The sequence below is a fragment of the Acomys russatus genome, chromosome 5, assembly GCF_903995435.1.
Source record: "Acomys russatus chromosome 5, mAcoRus1.1, whole genome shotgun sequence".
Taxonomy (NCBI): domain Eukaryota; kingdom Metazoa; phylum Chordata; class Mammalia; order Rodentia; family Muridae; genus Acomys; species Acomys russatus.
In genome coordinates, this window is record NC_067141.1 from 14,078,884 (window position 1) to 14,095,300 (window position 16,417).

At 47.8% G+C, this 16,417-nt stretch overlaps 1 pseudogene; it reads right to left on the reverse strand.

Moving 5' to 3' along the window:
- Positions 1-3,127: 3,127 nt before the first annotated feature.
- On the reverse strand, positions 3,128-3,904 carry LOC127189955 (high mobility group protein B2-like; annotated as a pseudogene).
- Between the last annotated feature and the right edge of the window lie 12,513 nt (positions 3,905-16,417).

Below are 16,417 nucleotides of genomic sequence, written 5' to 3' on the forward strand. Positions count from 1 at the left end.
TCCCCTTTCTCTCAGTGGCACTGAGTTGGAATCTTAGCTCCCTTCTTACATTGCCTACCCAGTGCTTCCTTGGACCTTTTCCTCTCAGCAGGTGACCTTGATACCCCTGTGCTAGTTAGTTTTTGTTGACTTGACACAAAATAGCATTCCTTGGAAATGGAACTTTAACTGAGGGCATGCCTCCATCAGATTGGCCTGTGGCATGTCTGTGAGGCCCAGACCACTCTGGGCAAGGCCATCCCTAGGCAGGTGGCCCTGGCACCTATAAGAAAGGCATCTGAGTTAGCCATAGGAAACAAACTAGGAAGTAGCACTCAGCATGGCCTCTACTTGAGTTCCTGCCCTGACTTCCTTCAATGACAGACTATGATTTGGAAGTGTAAGCCAAATAAACCCTTTCCATCGCAAATTGCTTTGGTCATGGCATTGACTACAGCAACAGAAAGCAAATAAGAACACCTCCTAGCCCAAGCCACAGAGAAAACTGAAGGCCCCTGGGCAAGAAGAAATTTGACCAACCCCACAAACAGCCTGGAGATGTCTCCCCTCATCCTCATCTCCCCAACGCCAAGGAAATCTGCAACCAGACAATGTGTATGAAGTGCGGGAAGCCATCTCCAGGTGCCACTTTCCCTTATTCTGTGACAAGCCTAGGACATGGGGCCTAGTATGACCCCATTCACAGAGAAAGAAACTGAGGTACCAAAGGGCTAGGACACTGGCCCAGGGCCACACTTGTAGTATATGGCAGAGACAGGCTGAAACCAGCTTAGCCACTGGACTAAGTAAGATACAGCCCTTAGCTTTTAGGTCAGGCTTGCCCCCTCCCACACAGCTCTAGATTTGTCTCGTTTCACATTTCCAATTTCTGGGTCTCATTTCAAGGGTTCTTGTGTCACTCTCACTCATCTTTCACTCACTTGGACCACAGCAATCCACCTTTCCCCTTACCTCACATCATGCTATCCAACAGGCAGTTTCGGTCTTGATCTTTCTATGCCACTGGCTTTAACTAGATGCCTGTGCAGAATAAACAGTGAGATGCACAAATGAACGAGGATTCACAATCTTACCAGGACAAGTCTTAACTTATTTCCCACCGCTGTACCGCCTCTCTCAGGGGACCTGCAAGACAGCCACATAGTCACATCCTGCTCTGTCTGAGGTCCTGAGACCTGTGTTGGGATCTCATGCCCTACCACTCCACAACTCTAAGCTAGTTGTCTCCTGACAGCTGAGCACATCATGGTTGGAGGACTACTGCCCTATCTATACCAGAGAAGCGATTTTCTTACAAGCTATTAGCCTTCAAATTACACCTAGGATTTTGTGCCTTTGAAAACAAAGGAAAAGTGAATGTTATCTCTGGCACGAGATAGTGCTTAGGTCTTCACCTGTCTTTGCTTGCTGTGCGATAATTCCCCTTTTCACCCAGGCTGTTGTTCAAGTCGCCAAACAGAACAATAGCAGGAGCCACGGAGGCGGAAGCCACAGATGCGTGCTCTGAGGAGCTCCTGCTGACATCTCGGAGAGAGCGATGATCTGCTTCCTCCACTCCTACTTTTTGGAACAAGGAAGCCTTATTTAGCAGGCAGAGCTGCTTCTCAGAGCATTGTGGATGAGCGCATGCAGCCCCCCTTCTGTGAAAATGCTCAGTGTTTCACATTCTGGGTAATTAATAACTCCAGTACTTTCTGTTTATGTGCCAGTGTGGCATTTGCACAGCCCTGCATGTTCTTTAGCGCATTTGACTTGAACAACACGACAGAAGTGGGCAGGATATTCAATGCGTCGCTCCTTCCCCTGATACCTCATGGGAGCCCAGTGCCAGGCTGGGTGCCATGGGAACACAGAAGAGAGTTTGGCAAGGATGCCGCAGGGTCCCTCCTGCGCTTCTGGAGGAGATAAATCCATGGAACACACTACAAAGCACCAGGCGAGGTGATGGGAGCTTACAAAGTCCTTGAAACCAAGCACTATGGTCATCACTTATAGCCTACGTGTCAGGTAGAAGGACTGACAGCATTCCTGGGACTCAACACTAAACAGCAAGGCCAGACAAGTGCATTGGGAATTGAGAGCAGGCTTGGAGACAGGAAGGTCACATCTAGATTATTCCAGAACACCAGGGTCCCTTGAAGATAGACAGATCTCACGAGCCAGTCGGATTTCATGGGGTCTCTTTGAAAAGCTTGACAGGTCAAATGTAAATTCTTGGCATCTTTTGGAGAGCTAAGTGACATCATGAGAATGTCAGTCTGTAGGACTGCAGCTTAACAAAAGGCTTTCTCTACCTCCGAGGCTCAGTCTCATTTCAAAATAACTTTAAGGCTGTGTCTCCATGCTTGTTTTTACTTTATCTGTTTTGTACTATAGTTTGGATGCTAAATGTCCCCCCCGCCAAAACCCATATGTTGAATGCTTATTCCCCAAGATGGCACTACAGAGAGATGATTGAACGTTTGAGAGGTGGTACCTACTAGAAGTCTTTAAGTCACAGAAGGTATGCCAGTGAAGGGGACTATAGTATCTGGCCTATCTTCTTTCTCACATCCATTTGTTGACTCGATAGGTGACACCTCATCAGAGTCCCCACAGCAATGGACTGACTCAGTCTGGGATAGAATGTCCAAAACCGTGAGCTAAATTAAACCTTTCCTCAGAGTAAGGTCATTGTCAAAGGTGTTGCATTACAGTAACCGGCAGCTTACACACTGGACTAAAATAAAGTGATACGGTCTCATTATAAATAATTTTGGGGCTGATGAAGGGGATCAGTGGGAGAAAGCACTTGTCAGGCACACCTGACAACCCGGATTTTGTCCCTGAGACCCAGGATGGACAGAGAACCAGTTCACAAAAAGCTGTTCTCTGACCTCTACACATGCCATGGGGGGGGGGGTGCATATTTCTTTTTTTTAATACAGTATTTTATTACAAATTTAAAAAACAAAAAAGCAACATCCTAAAAAAATTACTAGTAATACAAATTCCTATGAAGTTTCTTTTTTTTTTTTGCTACCATAAGAAATTAAAGAAACCATTAAATATTTAGGAACATTCAACATCAAAAGCTTTAAATCTACTGTTCATTGTAGCCTCTGAAAAAGCTGCAAACCCCTTTAAAAAAAAGTATTTTTTTACAAAGAATCTCATCAGCTATACAAAAATCTGTACAGTTTTTATACTGAAGCTAATGTTGAGCTGCACTTGAATTTCACATTCTTAGCAAAACAGTTGCCTGAGCACATACGCTTCACACATTTTAGGACAGCCATTTATTTTTCATCCTCGTCTTCATCCTCCTCGTCCTCTTCTTCTTCCTCCTCCTCTTCCTCATCTGCTGATTCATTCTTCTTTGAGCCTGGTGGCCTACCGGGCCCCTTCTTTCCAGCTTCCCTTTGCCCTTGGCGCGGTGTGCAGCAATGTCCTTTTCCTACTTCTCCTTCAGTTTAGCTGCTTTCCGCTCGTAGGGTTGTTTGTCTTTGGCAGATTGTTCAGACCACATCTCGCCCAGTTTCTTTGCAGTATCTCCAATAGACAGGCCCGGGTGCTCACTTCTGATCTTTGGGCGGTGCTCAGAGCCAAACAGGAAGAAGGCAGACGGCGGTCGGTCGTTTTGGAGCATTAGGATCTTCTTCTTCCCTTTCTTATCCCCTTTGTGAGGAACGTAATTCTTCATCTCGCTGTCACATCGAGCTTTGTCGTTCTTGGCCAAATCTTCAAACTTCGACTTTTCCTTTTCAGACATGGTCTTCCATCTCTCGGAGCACTTCTTGGAGAACTCGGCGAAGTTGACCGAGGAGTTGGGTTGCTTCTTCTTGTGCTCCTCCCGGCAGGTCTGCACGAAGAAGGCGAAACAGGATATTTTGCCCCGCGGCTTGCTGGGGTCTCATTTGCCCATGCTGATGGTGCGCGACATCTACCTGCTGATGCAAGCTCTCCCCCTCAAAGCCCGACAGAGACACTTCCTTCCGCAAGCTCCAGAGAGAACTAGTTTGAGGTGCATATTTCTACACACACGCACGCGTGCACACACACACGCACTCATGCATGTGTACTAAAACAAAACATTTAATCAGATAAATAAAAATGTGGAAAGGAAAAAACATTGAAGACTTATGGGAAAATAAACCCTAACTCCATAATCTACAGGTGGCCATGATTGCTAGTTTGGACACATTTCCTTATGGATTTTGCATATTTGTATATTTTTAATATCACAAACGAACATTAATGCAATTTGGAGTCCTTTTTCACTGTCATTAAAACATTCAAAGAGGAAATAAAAAGGCTATTTGTTTGTTTTTAGTTTGGCTCAATCCATAGTACTTGCTTAGCATGCAAGAGGCCCTGGGTTCTACTCCCAATATTGAAACACGAGAAAACAAAACAAAACAAAACAAAAGTTTAAAATGACACTGTTGGAATGTGCTACAGCTCAAACCTCCATCATGCTTGACATTTGGATTGTTCTCATCTTAGGTAAACCTAATTAAAGCTGAAAGGAAGACTGGAGAATGTTGGCCACGAGTTGGGTGACGGTAGAATAGATTCCTCCGAAGGGAATCATGTGGTCAATGAAACGGCACCAAAGATCCTAGATTAGCGTGAATATGCTGCTTTCTCTATTGTCCACTCTAGCTGAGAGACACTACAGCCCAGCCAAGGCCTTCTCACTGTATCCACTGTAGGACATACTCTCTCCAAACAAAGGCCTGGAAGTGACAGCTGCCCTGCTGTCCTTGACGATGCGGTAGGGTTTTATGGGAGTCTTAAGACAGCAGCTAATGAGCAATCCCAAGTTTATGTCCCATCTTCTCAGCACAGAGTGGCCTGGAAGGCATTGCCACAGTCTGCCTTTCCCATGAGTCTTCAGGAGTTCTTCCCTGGGTCTCTGCCTCAGGACAGTCAGACGTCTCACAGAGCAGTTCGTACTACTGCAAGTGACCATGGGCTGCAGAGGCAGGAAGTAGAAGCTTCTAGTCTCATCAGAGCAAGGATAACTTCCCCTACACTCTGTGTAGACACAGAACCCACCCAAGTCCAAGAGGAGGGGCTGAGACTTTCTTGATGGTAGGAGAGTCAAAAAGTTTATGGCCATCTCTTATTTACCATGTTGTCATTGCATATTATAAAAAGATTTGTTGCCTAATTAATTTGAAGCTGATACAGAGGTAAGTCAGTATACTAATTCCAGACTTAAGCTTTTAAAAAAAGATTTATTTGTTTGTTTGTTTGTTTATTATGTATCCAGTGTTCTGCCTGCATGTAACTCCTGTAGGCCAGAAGAGGGCACCAGATCTCAATATAGATAGTTGTGAGTCATCACCTGGTTTCTGGGAATTGAACCCAGGAGCTTTCCGCAGCCAGTGCTCTTAACCTCTGAGACATCTCTGAGATGAGGCTCCTCCCATAAGCTTTTAATCATTTGAATACCCCCTTCCCACACACACACACTGAGTCCTGATCTTGGGGTGTCATCCAGCTCTGCCACTTACCATTGAGAGACACTGGATAGGCCATTCAAATTTGGAGCCCCTCTTCCAGCTGGTGAGGGCTTCTCAGATGGTCAGGCGAAGGCAGAATCGAAAGTGCTTATTTAGCAACAGGCCTGAGCTGCAACTCTCAGCACACACTTTTCCTCACCCTGTTTGTCAAAAGCTTCCCTGTAAACCTCAGGAACACATAATAAGGAGAGGCTGGACCCTAGGTTGCTGGGGCCATGAAGCAACTTCAACTAAGCAAAAAGCCAGGCGGCTCCTGTGCTCTATTCAATGCCAGTTTAAAGCCATGGGTCCCTGGCACCTCTGCTCAAGGGCAACAAGACGCCCCATGTGTGTGGGCAGTGTGCCACGCTACATAAGAATGAGAACAGGCAGCCAGGGGCTCATGTGTGTCCTGCCACGTTTGTTAAACAAACTGTTCCCAGCTGGGGAGCATGAAAACAGCTGTCAATCCTGCTCTTACAAGCCTGTGGTAACAGGAGACCTGCAGTCATTCAGCCATCTCTGAGAAGCATTACCTTTCTGACCTTCAGTTTCTTAAAGGCACAGTCCATCACCACCACCACCACCATCACCACCACCACCACCCCAAATGCAGAGGAAACAGAAGACGATGCCGACACTCACTGATGACCTGTGCCTCATATGGAAATAAGTGTTATTCCACAAAATGGCACTGCACTTGGTGACTAGTTCAGGTGCCGAGAACTGGCTTCCTCTCCTTGTCTGTCCTGTCACCATCAGCACGAGTGACTCTTTCTCCCTTTGAGTGGAGGTGGTGGTGTATGCCTACCCAGACACGTGGTCCCTTCATACTTTCAGCCTCTGGAAACCTGGAGGTTTTCCCAGTCTAGTAGCTCCTTTGAGTGACACCTTGGACCACAAGAACACAAAGCCACAGCCTCATCAGTCCTGAGCAGGCACCCAGAGTGTTTCAGGTAGAAAATGGGCTGGGAGGGATGACAGGCACATATCAGATGTGCCAGAGGCAGAGAGCAGTTGACGAGAACTCAGAAGGCCAGGGCCCCTTCAACACCCCCAAACAATGTAACCTAGGTTTTGAAAGTATTCATTTCTACACCTGCCACCCATGCTAAAATCTCTGCCTTCTTTACCTCAAGAAGATGGGAGAATGTGAGACCACATAGCAATGTCTTCTTTTCTTTAATTTTTAAATTTTATTTTATTAATTTATTCTTATTACATTTCAATGGTCATCCCATCCCTTGTGTCCTCCCATTCCTCCCTCCCTCCCATTTTCCCCTTAGTCCCTTCCCCTATGACTGTTACTGAGGGGGACTTCCTCCCCCTTTATATGCTCATAGGGTATCAAGTCTCTTCTTGGTAGCCTGCTATCCTTCCTCTGAGTGCTACCAGGTCTCCCCATCCAGGTGACATGGCCAAATATGAGGCACCAGAGTACGTGTGAAAGTCATACCCCACTCTCTACTCAACTGTGGAGAATGTCCTGTCCATTGGCTAGATCTGGGTAGGGGTTTGAAGGGCCATGGGATTTCTCCAATATGGCTCCTGTCAAGTGGCACACAAGGGTCCTGTGCCTGTAGAGCATCAGGGAGATACTCAGCATGGGGTAGACAAACCTAGCTCTCGTGTCTCTGTGTGCGTGTGTGTATGTGTCTCTGTGTGTGTGTGTGTGTGTGTGTGTGTGTGTGTGTGTGTGTGTGTGTCTGTCTGTCTGTCTGTGGTTTGCATGTGTGCAGGTGCACACATACACACAAACCAGAGAGGACACTGAGTCTTCTCTTCCATCACTCACCGCCTTATTCTCTCTCTCTGACCCTGAGGTTTTTTGCCTTTCTGGTAGGTTAGCAGCCAGTGAAAGCTAGTAATCTTCCTGGGTATGTCCTCTTCTCCACTTCCCCGTCCAACACAAGGCCTGGTGCCACAGGCATATGCACCCACATCCCATTTTTTATGTGGGTTCTGGGGGTGGTTCCACACTCGGGCCCTTATGCTTACACAAGCATTTTTACACATCAAACCATCTCCCCAGCCCCTGAGACTTCTAAATTCTTTCTTTTTTGCACTGGAGTACTAGGGAACTGTTAGAGGGACCCTAGTAACTAGGAGTCAGTTCTGTATATTTCTCATAAGGCTTAGATGCTAGGTTTAATCCACAACCAAAATCAATTTTCTTTTGTCTCTCTGCACAGAATAAAGCGGGGCAGAGGCTTTTCACCCTCTAGGCCGCTGCAAAGGCAGGTGCGCATCCCAGGTGCCAGGTGCTGGGAAGCATCAAGGCCTTTCCAAGCTGTTGCCTTTGGCTAGGATATGCTGCCTGCATCCCGGCACTTGGTGTCACCAAGCACACTTGCATAAGAATGGGCTTAGGAAGGCCCTTTATTTGAACTTGATGGCCCGTGAGCCCCGCATCAGGAGCTCCTTTCTCATAGGCACTAGTGCAGAAGCAACATACTACTTGCGTGCCTTGCCAACTGGACCTTCTTGTCACATGCCCAGGTATAGCTGGACTTTTGGCTACTTTTTTGAGTTCTTTTATCTACCACCCTTTTTGACCCTTACCCCTTCCAACCCCCCAACACTAGATAGGAGAGAAAGAAGATTAGAGGGGAAATGGGGGTGCTGGTGTTGCTAAACTACTTTCTGCTGATTAGGAGCGTAGAGTTCCCTGGGGCAAATTTGATTTTTTTTTTTTTTTTTTTTTTTTTTTTTTGTCAGGATATCTCCAACCAGCTATCCAACAAACAGCAACAGCAGCGAAAGCAACAGACCCTCTTGGGGCTCTGGAATTGATTAACCCTCTGAAGAGTCAACAGAAATCCAAACGTAAACTATCTTCAGCTGGCAAAGTCATGGCCTTGTAGAGTATAAGGAAAATCATGGGCAGCTGCTGTGGACAATCTGAAGCAGCCCCATATCCCACACCTGGGATTAAAACAAAAACATATTCTCAACATTTCTGTGTTTTTAAAGAAACCAAAAATTAGCCAGGCACAGTGGCACACGCCTGCGATCCCAACACTCTGGGAGGCAGAGGCAGGTGGATCTCCATGAGTTTGAGGCCAGCCTGGTCTACAAAGTAAGTCCAGGATAGCCAAGGCTATACCGAGAAACCTTCTCTTAAAAAACTAAAGAAAAGAAGGGAGGAAGGAAGGAAGGAAGGAAGGAGGGAAGGAACCAAAAATTCTCACTACATCCAAGACATACTGTTCCCTCTGAACAGGAGGCTGTTCCCACTCTTTCTTCATGTAGCCACTGCACTTCTGAAGTCTGTGGTGCTGGGTTAACCCTCATTGGGATTTAGAGCCTGGGTTCTAGTATCTACAGCGCCAGGTTCACAGGGCTGTAGCATGGCCGCATGGGTGTGTCTCCTGAGCTGCTGCAGCCCCTCTGTGAGTCTCTGTGGGGCCTCATGGCCAGAGCTGCCTCCACAGGGCGTCTAACCTGTGAGTGGTCCTGCAAGCTCTTCCTAAGTCATGCAGAAATATCAAAGCTGGTAGTCTGCATGTGGTGTCCTCAGAGTCACAAAGGAGTCTCCCTCTTCAATAGATCCTGGACAAGACACTTGCTTCTCATTAACACATGCTATTTTCACAACCCCGTGTCTTAACTCAGGTCCTTCCAAGTCAAGTGACCATGGCACAGGTGACTTATGAATGACTTATCAAAGGGCCCAAGGCACGGGGATGGGAGGTGGGGGTTGTGGGGCCTAGGGACAGAGAAAGGGAGGGCTCCAAAGCAGAGTAAAATCCCAACTTCAGCCTCTTCTCCAGGGGTTGTGGTGAGATGGCATCTAGAACGTGAATATCTTTTCAGCGTTGAGAATCACAGTTGGCTTCTCCTAAGTCCCAACACAGCTCTGAGCCCCTGAGAAATGTGATCTTTCCGCTCTTTGGGCCCCAAGATTTGGAGCCCTCAGACATTTTTCTGCAGGATCGCCAATGCAGGAGTGGGCAGAAGACAGGGGACAAAGAAGCAGCATGTCAGGGAGTTACTCCTCGCTGCCTATGGGGACAAAGAGGCAGTGAGCCCTGGGAGTCAGGGTTGGTTTGCGCTGCGTCCTTCATCTCTCTTCTTTTCCCTTCCTCTCCTGCTTCCATTTCTTTTCTTTTCCTTTCTTTTCTTCTTTCTTTAAAGGGATTCTCATTATGTAGCCCAGGCTAGTCTGAAACTTTCAATTCTCCCGCCTCAGGCTGGTGAGTTCTGGAATTGTGCCACCATGTCATTCACTAGCAAATGCTGGCTGTTGCGTTCAGCAAGGACTGCTTTCTGCTCCCACTTTCCACTGTAGCTTAGAGAGTGTAAGCTGGCACAACAGCTACACCCTCGCCGAGACAGAGGGACTCCACTGTCCAGTGCTGAGAGAACCCCTGCTGGTTGCACCCATCAGCCCTTGCCCAAGGGAACATCGTCACACCCAACAAGGAGCGAGCATTCGGTCACGTTTTCACTTCATCGGGAAGATGGACAGAGATCTTCCTAAGAAGCAAGCCTCAGGCAGCTGGGAAGTAGATGGAGGTAATGAGCCAGATGCCTCTGTCCTCTGCAGTGAGCTGATTTCCAGGAATAATTACATTTTAAAAAGCGTTTAGCACTATACTCATGAACAGTGTGTCCAAAATATCTAAAAAGGACTTGTTCTTACAACCTCATGCCCTACCACCCCCAATGTAGAGAAATAAACTTTTTTTTTTCTGGCAGGGGTGGGGGGGAGTAGGGCCTAATGGTAAAAAGGAGGTGCTTGACAAATGAGACCACTGACTAGTTTCCTAAGTGTTTAAAGCAAAAACACCCTCGGCGGCTGAAACTTTGAAGGGCAGCGGAGGCTCTGACGTGGAGCATGGGTTGTGGGGGGCAGTACAGCTGAGTGCATAAAAGACATCTTAACACTCAAAAGGAAGACAGGATAGCTGAGGAGCGGGAAGAGAGACCGGGAATACATAAAAAGAGATTATTCCCACAACTGCAGATTGCAGGGCTCAAGCCAGTCCTCCCACACGGGGAAGAACAAAGCTCTTGGTTTTTAGCCACTGAAGATTATGAGGAGGGGGTGTTGGCAGAACTTCTTCATACCAAAGAACAATTAGGTCATAAGGAGGTTTCAGAGAACTTTCCACAGTACGGAGCCTTCCTGCCCTGTTAGCACGCCTCTGAGCCCTCTACGGAGTTGGAAGACAGGGACACACTCGTGCGTGTCACTTTGCTACACTCACTCATTAACCCATTATTTATTGAGTCACCTCTGGGTCCTTCAAAATGTCAGGCAAAGTGGACTTATGGATCCTGAAGCAGAAGGAATCTGTGTGCATTTGCTTTTCATTGCTGTAGCAAACTCTCCGAGGTTACCAAAGAGCGGGAAAAGTTACGGTGCTCATGGTCTTAGACCATGGTAGGTGCACTCCATTACGTTCAGGCCTATGGTCAAGCAGAAATATAGTGGAACGGTGTGTTCACATTGTAGGAGGAGAGGAAGGGAGAGGAGAAAGGAGAAAGTTGAGGCGGAGGAGGAAAGAAGGCGGGAACAAGCTCTCTCTTCCTTTTATAGACCTACTTCCGCCAACCTTCAAGGGCCTACTTCCTCCAACCACGCCCCACTTCCTACTCTACCGTCATACCAACACATTTACTGGTTAGGTCAGAGCCTTCGTGATCCAACCAAAAAAACCTAAGACCTGGAATCAGGATTCCCTAGACAAGACCACCAATTTGACAAGAACATGGTTTTTGTTTTGTTTGTTTCATTTTAATATGCCATTAAAACACTGACTTCTGGGTCTCTGTTTTCTCAGCTGTGATGATCATCTCTACTTGGCAGCGTCTGTGTAAGGGTTGACGTCTTTTAAGATGCCCATTGCCATTATTTTCCTCAAGTTACAGAGCAAAAATGAGATGGGCACCCTCCTTACTTTGCCCAACCCAGAGCCAATAAGTTATGCAGTCTCCTGGCCACAGGGTCACCTGCCAAAGTGTGAGATGGCCCCCAGAGCCCTGATGGATGCCTCGTTCAGATGAAGTAAATGTCCATCTTTTCCTAGCCGTGCCAGGAAGTTTCTCTGCCTCACAGTTCTGGCTCTCTCCAAGGTTGCAGCTAACCTTGTGAAAATGGTGTGAGTGCACACACAGGAGTGAGCACTCCACAGCATCAGCACTGGGTGGTTTCTCAGAAAGGAAAGAAAAGAAAAGAAAAGATCTTGTGGTGCTCTGTCATAAATGCACAACCTAGGCACATGAGGAGATGCTGGTCCCACCACCACACAGACACAGCAAGAAAGTGCCATGCCTTGAGGGAACATTAAAGTGACTGCTGGCCAGAATGTAAGAGAGCTGGGAAGGGAAAGTTACATAGCCTAGCCCTAAGTCCAAGAGTGAGAACAGTACCCTAGAGGAACCGTGGCAAGGATGTGACAGCCACAGTTCAATTGTCACAACACTCGCTTAACCTTTTATTTGTTTATTTATTTATTCAGGGGGAATAAGGTGTTCTGATCAAACATGACACCCCCACTTTGGAAATACTCATAGACACCCCCCAGGAATCCCTGTGCCATGGGCAACTTCTGTTTTCCCCATAGGTGTAGAGAGTGAGGGTGGCTACTGAGTCACTGAGGGAAAGCACTGGGCCAGTAAGTCTAAAGAACTCCCCAACTCAGACTCTTCGTGCTACCCTCTCCTCAGCTGCAGGTTAGGGGTGTGGGCTAGTCTCAGATGGACTCTCTTCTACTGATCTTAGCTAGGACCCTGTGTTCAAGGTCACCTGGCGGGTTGCCAGAAGCTTCACATACCTGTCTGGTAGTTGGCTGGCGCCCAGCTGAGTGACCAGGAGAGCTGGCCACATGTTTCTCATCTCTCAGCAGACAGGGCATGAGTCCCTTTACATGTGGGTGGCTCGGTTGCAGGGGCGGCAAGAAAGGCAGCTGCCATGTGTAAATACTTCTCAAGCCCTCGTTTGTGGTTTGCTAATGTCCCACTACTCAAAGGTGGCTCCCCCCACCCAGGTCAGCCTGGCAGGGAACTATCGGAGGGGGGTAGATAGAAGAGGTCAAATAAAGTGTGGTTGTTATTGTAATCTGCCACAAGCACCTCGCCCAGGGTATACAGTCAATGCATGGCAGACCCTCTGTGGTCCTTGGGGCTGACAGGCCTGTGACAAGCACTGCCTTACATGCCCCTAATGTGTTCCAGACACACAGATCACTCCCTGCAAGGTCTTGGAAATCGCCTGGTCCTCATCAGACGCCCCCCCCCCCGGCCCTCCCCTCCCCCTTGCGAGTTCCTCTGACCCCAAGAGCCTCCTGTCTCTGCAGCTAGAGAGAAATAAACGTGTAAATGTATTTGTACAACCTTGGCGGGGGGGGGGGGGGTGCGGGAAACAATGTAAATGCCTCAGAAGTAAAATTGACTTTCAGGGAGGAAAAAAAATCCATGCACGTGTGGTTTCTGAATGATCCTGTGCCAGCATTTCAGAACGGTGAGGTCACAGCTTCTAGATCCCTACTCTCCTGGCACAGCCATGCAACGATTTGCAGGGTGTTGCTTGACTTGGCCTCCCAAAAGGCATCAAGGAGCCCCTTGGGGTGCCCAGGGGTCTCAGCAAATGAGCCTTTGTCATGTCTACATGGTAGGATCAGCTCACCCATCTTGCATCACATACCTGGAACAGGGCAAAAATCCGTTTTCCAAATCAGAGAGGGCGGGGAATGGGGAAATGTGTTCTGTGTTATTGCAATTAGTCACGCTCCAGAATGTTCTGGGAAAAGTCTGCTCTCCCAGTATTATTGACACAGCAAAGCAGAGGAGGTTACACAGAAACCTGTGGACGCCATTAATTAACCTCTCCGCTATTTTTATTTCCTTGTATGCATTTTTCCTGACAGGCTGAAGATCACAGAGTCATGCCCTGTTAGAGCTGCAGGCATCCCTACACTCACAGAGCCCCAGGCCCCTGCTTCCCAGAGAACTGTGGGCACTCGGCTGCGTGCACAGTGAGCTACACAGAGGGGGAGGAGGTTCATATGTCTTATGTTGCTCATTAAGATGGTTTATTCCTCCATGTTCTACTAGCTTCAAAAGCTATTTACAGCTGCCTCCAGGAAGTATTCCTGGATGGATTTCTCCCTCTGTATTAATGTGTAACCTTTCAAGTACCTCTAGCAAATCTAAGGCATCCTGATCTCCACTTTAAACACTTTCTAATTACGTGTGTGTGTGTGTGTGTGTGTGTGTGTGTGTGTGTGTGTGTGTATGTGTGTGTGTGTGTGTGTGTGTGTGTGTGTGTGTATGTGTGTGTGTGTAGATCAGAGGATAGCTTGTAGAAGTCACTTATCTTCTTACACCATATGAGTCCCATATGGGACCAAACTCAGGTTGTCAGGCTTGGTGGCAGGTACTTTTCCCACCTAGCCATCTGCCTAGCATCCCTCCTTCCCCTCCCTAGGACTGACAATCATCATTTATAGTGAGCAGCTCACAGCTTCCAGGCTCACTGATGACTGCTACCAGCCACGTGGACGAGACCTTCCCAAGGCTATATGTTCTTTCTCCCTCCCTGCAGAGGCGGCTGGCATCCAGCAACTGGCTTATACTAGTAGGCCAAGTTCATGCCATCTCCCTCAATGTGACAACAGCGCAGAAGGGCCCTGTGGGGATCAGACACCTCCACTATAGGCCTCTGCTAAATCCTTACTTCCCCGAGGCCCCACCTTCCTCAAGGGATCCCCAGGAAGTTTTGTTCTCGCCTAAATGTCACTTACCTCCAGATCTTCCAGAGGCAGGGGTGGAGGTGACTCGGAATACTCCTTCGCATCTTTAGGGTCTTTAGGTTTGAAACTGGATGCTCTGAGAATGAGTTTACTGGATACAGTTCCTAACGTCTAGAGGCCTAAGAAGGAAGAAAAACCAACATTTCACATTGCCTATAGTTTTCTGTTTGGTACAGGAAGAAGTCAACCACGTCCCCAGGGAGAGACTGCACATCTGCCTGAGTGTGGGACAGGCATTTAAATATCCTTGTTGTCCAGAAAGTAGAGAGAGTCCCAAGCCTGATGGAGAAAGTGAGGCCACATTCACTTGAGCATAGTATCTTGATAGCCAAGGATGTCTTTGCTAGGTGGGATGGCTATTCTTGGCTGTTGACTTGACTACAACTGGAACTAACTAAAACACAAAAAGGACGGGCACGCCTGTGAAGGATTTTTTTTTTTTTTACTTTTTATTTTAATTTGAAGTGGGAAGAACTGTTTCTAACCTAGGTCTTGAGGCAGAAGACATACACCTCCCCCCACCTTGACACAGCGTTTCTTTGTGTACCTTTGGCTGTCCAGGGAGTTACTCCATAAACCAGGCTGGCCTCGAACTCACAGAGATCCACCTGCCTCTGCCTCTGGTGTGCTGGAACTAAAGGTGTGTGCCGCCACCACCCGGCTAACTGCACACACCTTTGATCCAGATCTTTAGAGCTTGGAAAGACCACCTCTAATCTGGGCCACACCTTCTGCCGGAAGGGTGGGAAGACACAAAAAAGGAGGCTCTTTTCTTGCTTTGTCTTGCCTTGCTAGAAAGTCCCATTCCTTCACTGGCATTAGAGCCTACTTCTTCAGGATTCCAGACTATACTGAAGACCAGATGAGATGTCCAGGCTTGTGGACTGAGCAACTAGTGGATTCTTTGACTTTCTGTTCATAGCCAGTCATTGTTGGATTAGCTAGACTGCAATCTGTAGATCATCCTAATAAATTCCCCTAATAAATATTGTCATTACAGTGGCAGATTCCCGGCATCACATCAGAGTCACTGGAGTGATGGCTCATGTCCATTTGGGAAGGTAATAATGAAAGCTCTTCACTCACTTCCATGGTGAAGTAGCTGGTACTTTCAGAGTGATAACCCTTAGTAGACACCTGAGGAGACGGATCTCTGTGAGGTACATGGCCAATAGCCTCGACAGGGTGGTTTCAAATATAATTCATACAGTTCCCTCCTCCATAGCATGTCCCTGATGTGACTTCTATGCTAGCCTCTGCTAATCTTTGTGAGATTAAGGGATGGGTGCTGAGTCCAGTTAGGACGTATGAGGAGAGATCCAGCGTGCTAAGTGGTGAATGGTACTGACCCTGAGGTAGTCTTGAACTCCAACACTGTTCAAGGGACAGTCTCTCAGAGACCTTGGGTCTGTTGCTTCTGTTACTGGGATAAGTTACTATGGAGTTCGTGAGCTTCTAAGCATAGAAACCGTAACTCATTGCTTGACGGAGATTCACATTGCCTGGCAGTGTCTTCACATCATGAGGCCTGAACATGAGGATGTGTGTGTGTGTGTGTGTGTGTGTGTGTGTGTGTGTGTGTGTGTGTGTGAGAGAGAGAGAGAGAGAGAGAGAGAGAGAGAGAGAGAGAGAGAGAGAGAGAGAGAGAGAGAGAGAGAGATCCAAATCCATGACCAGGCTCTTCCCCTCTGGTCACCCTTTACTTCTAAGGAGCTACAGGTGCCTTCAGCAGAGCTTATAGTCACCTCCTGGGCATATTGAGTAGACTTCCATGAGCCAAAGACACATTTCTGAGGGGCCATGCCCAGCCACGTGCCCTGTGGTGGACAGACCTCTCAGAGGCCCTTCACTAGCATAATTCCTTCCTCATGGATGCAACCCGTCATTCCCCTGACCCCAACTCAGCCCCATGGATTTACAGCTGTGATTACAGTTACCAACCAGTTGCCCTTAAGACAAGACATGAGTGAGTGTGACAATCCGAGAGCTTTTCTCCAGCCGGCTGTGGAAAGAGGAGTGGAGGTACTGAAGCATGGGCGGGACTCGGTGTGCTGCAGTCAGGTTTACAAGGGGGAAGGCTGAATGCAAAGTCTGGAAAGGGCCCTATAGAGGCTGAGAACAACCTCCTCAAGGGTGTGTGCACTCCGACCCTTCAACGGCCTAGTTGAT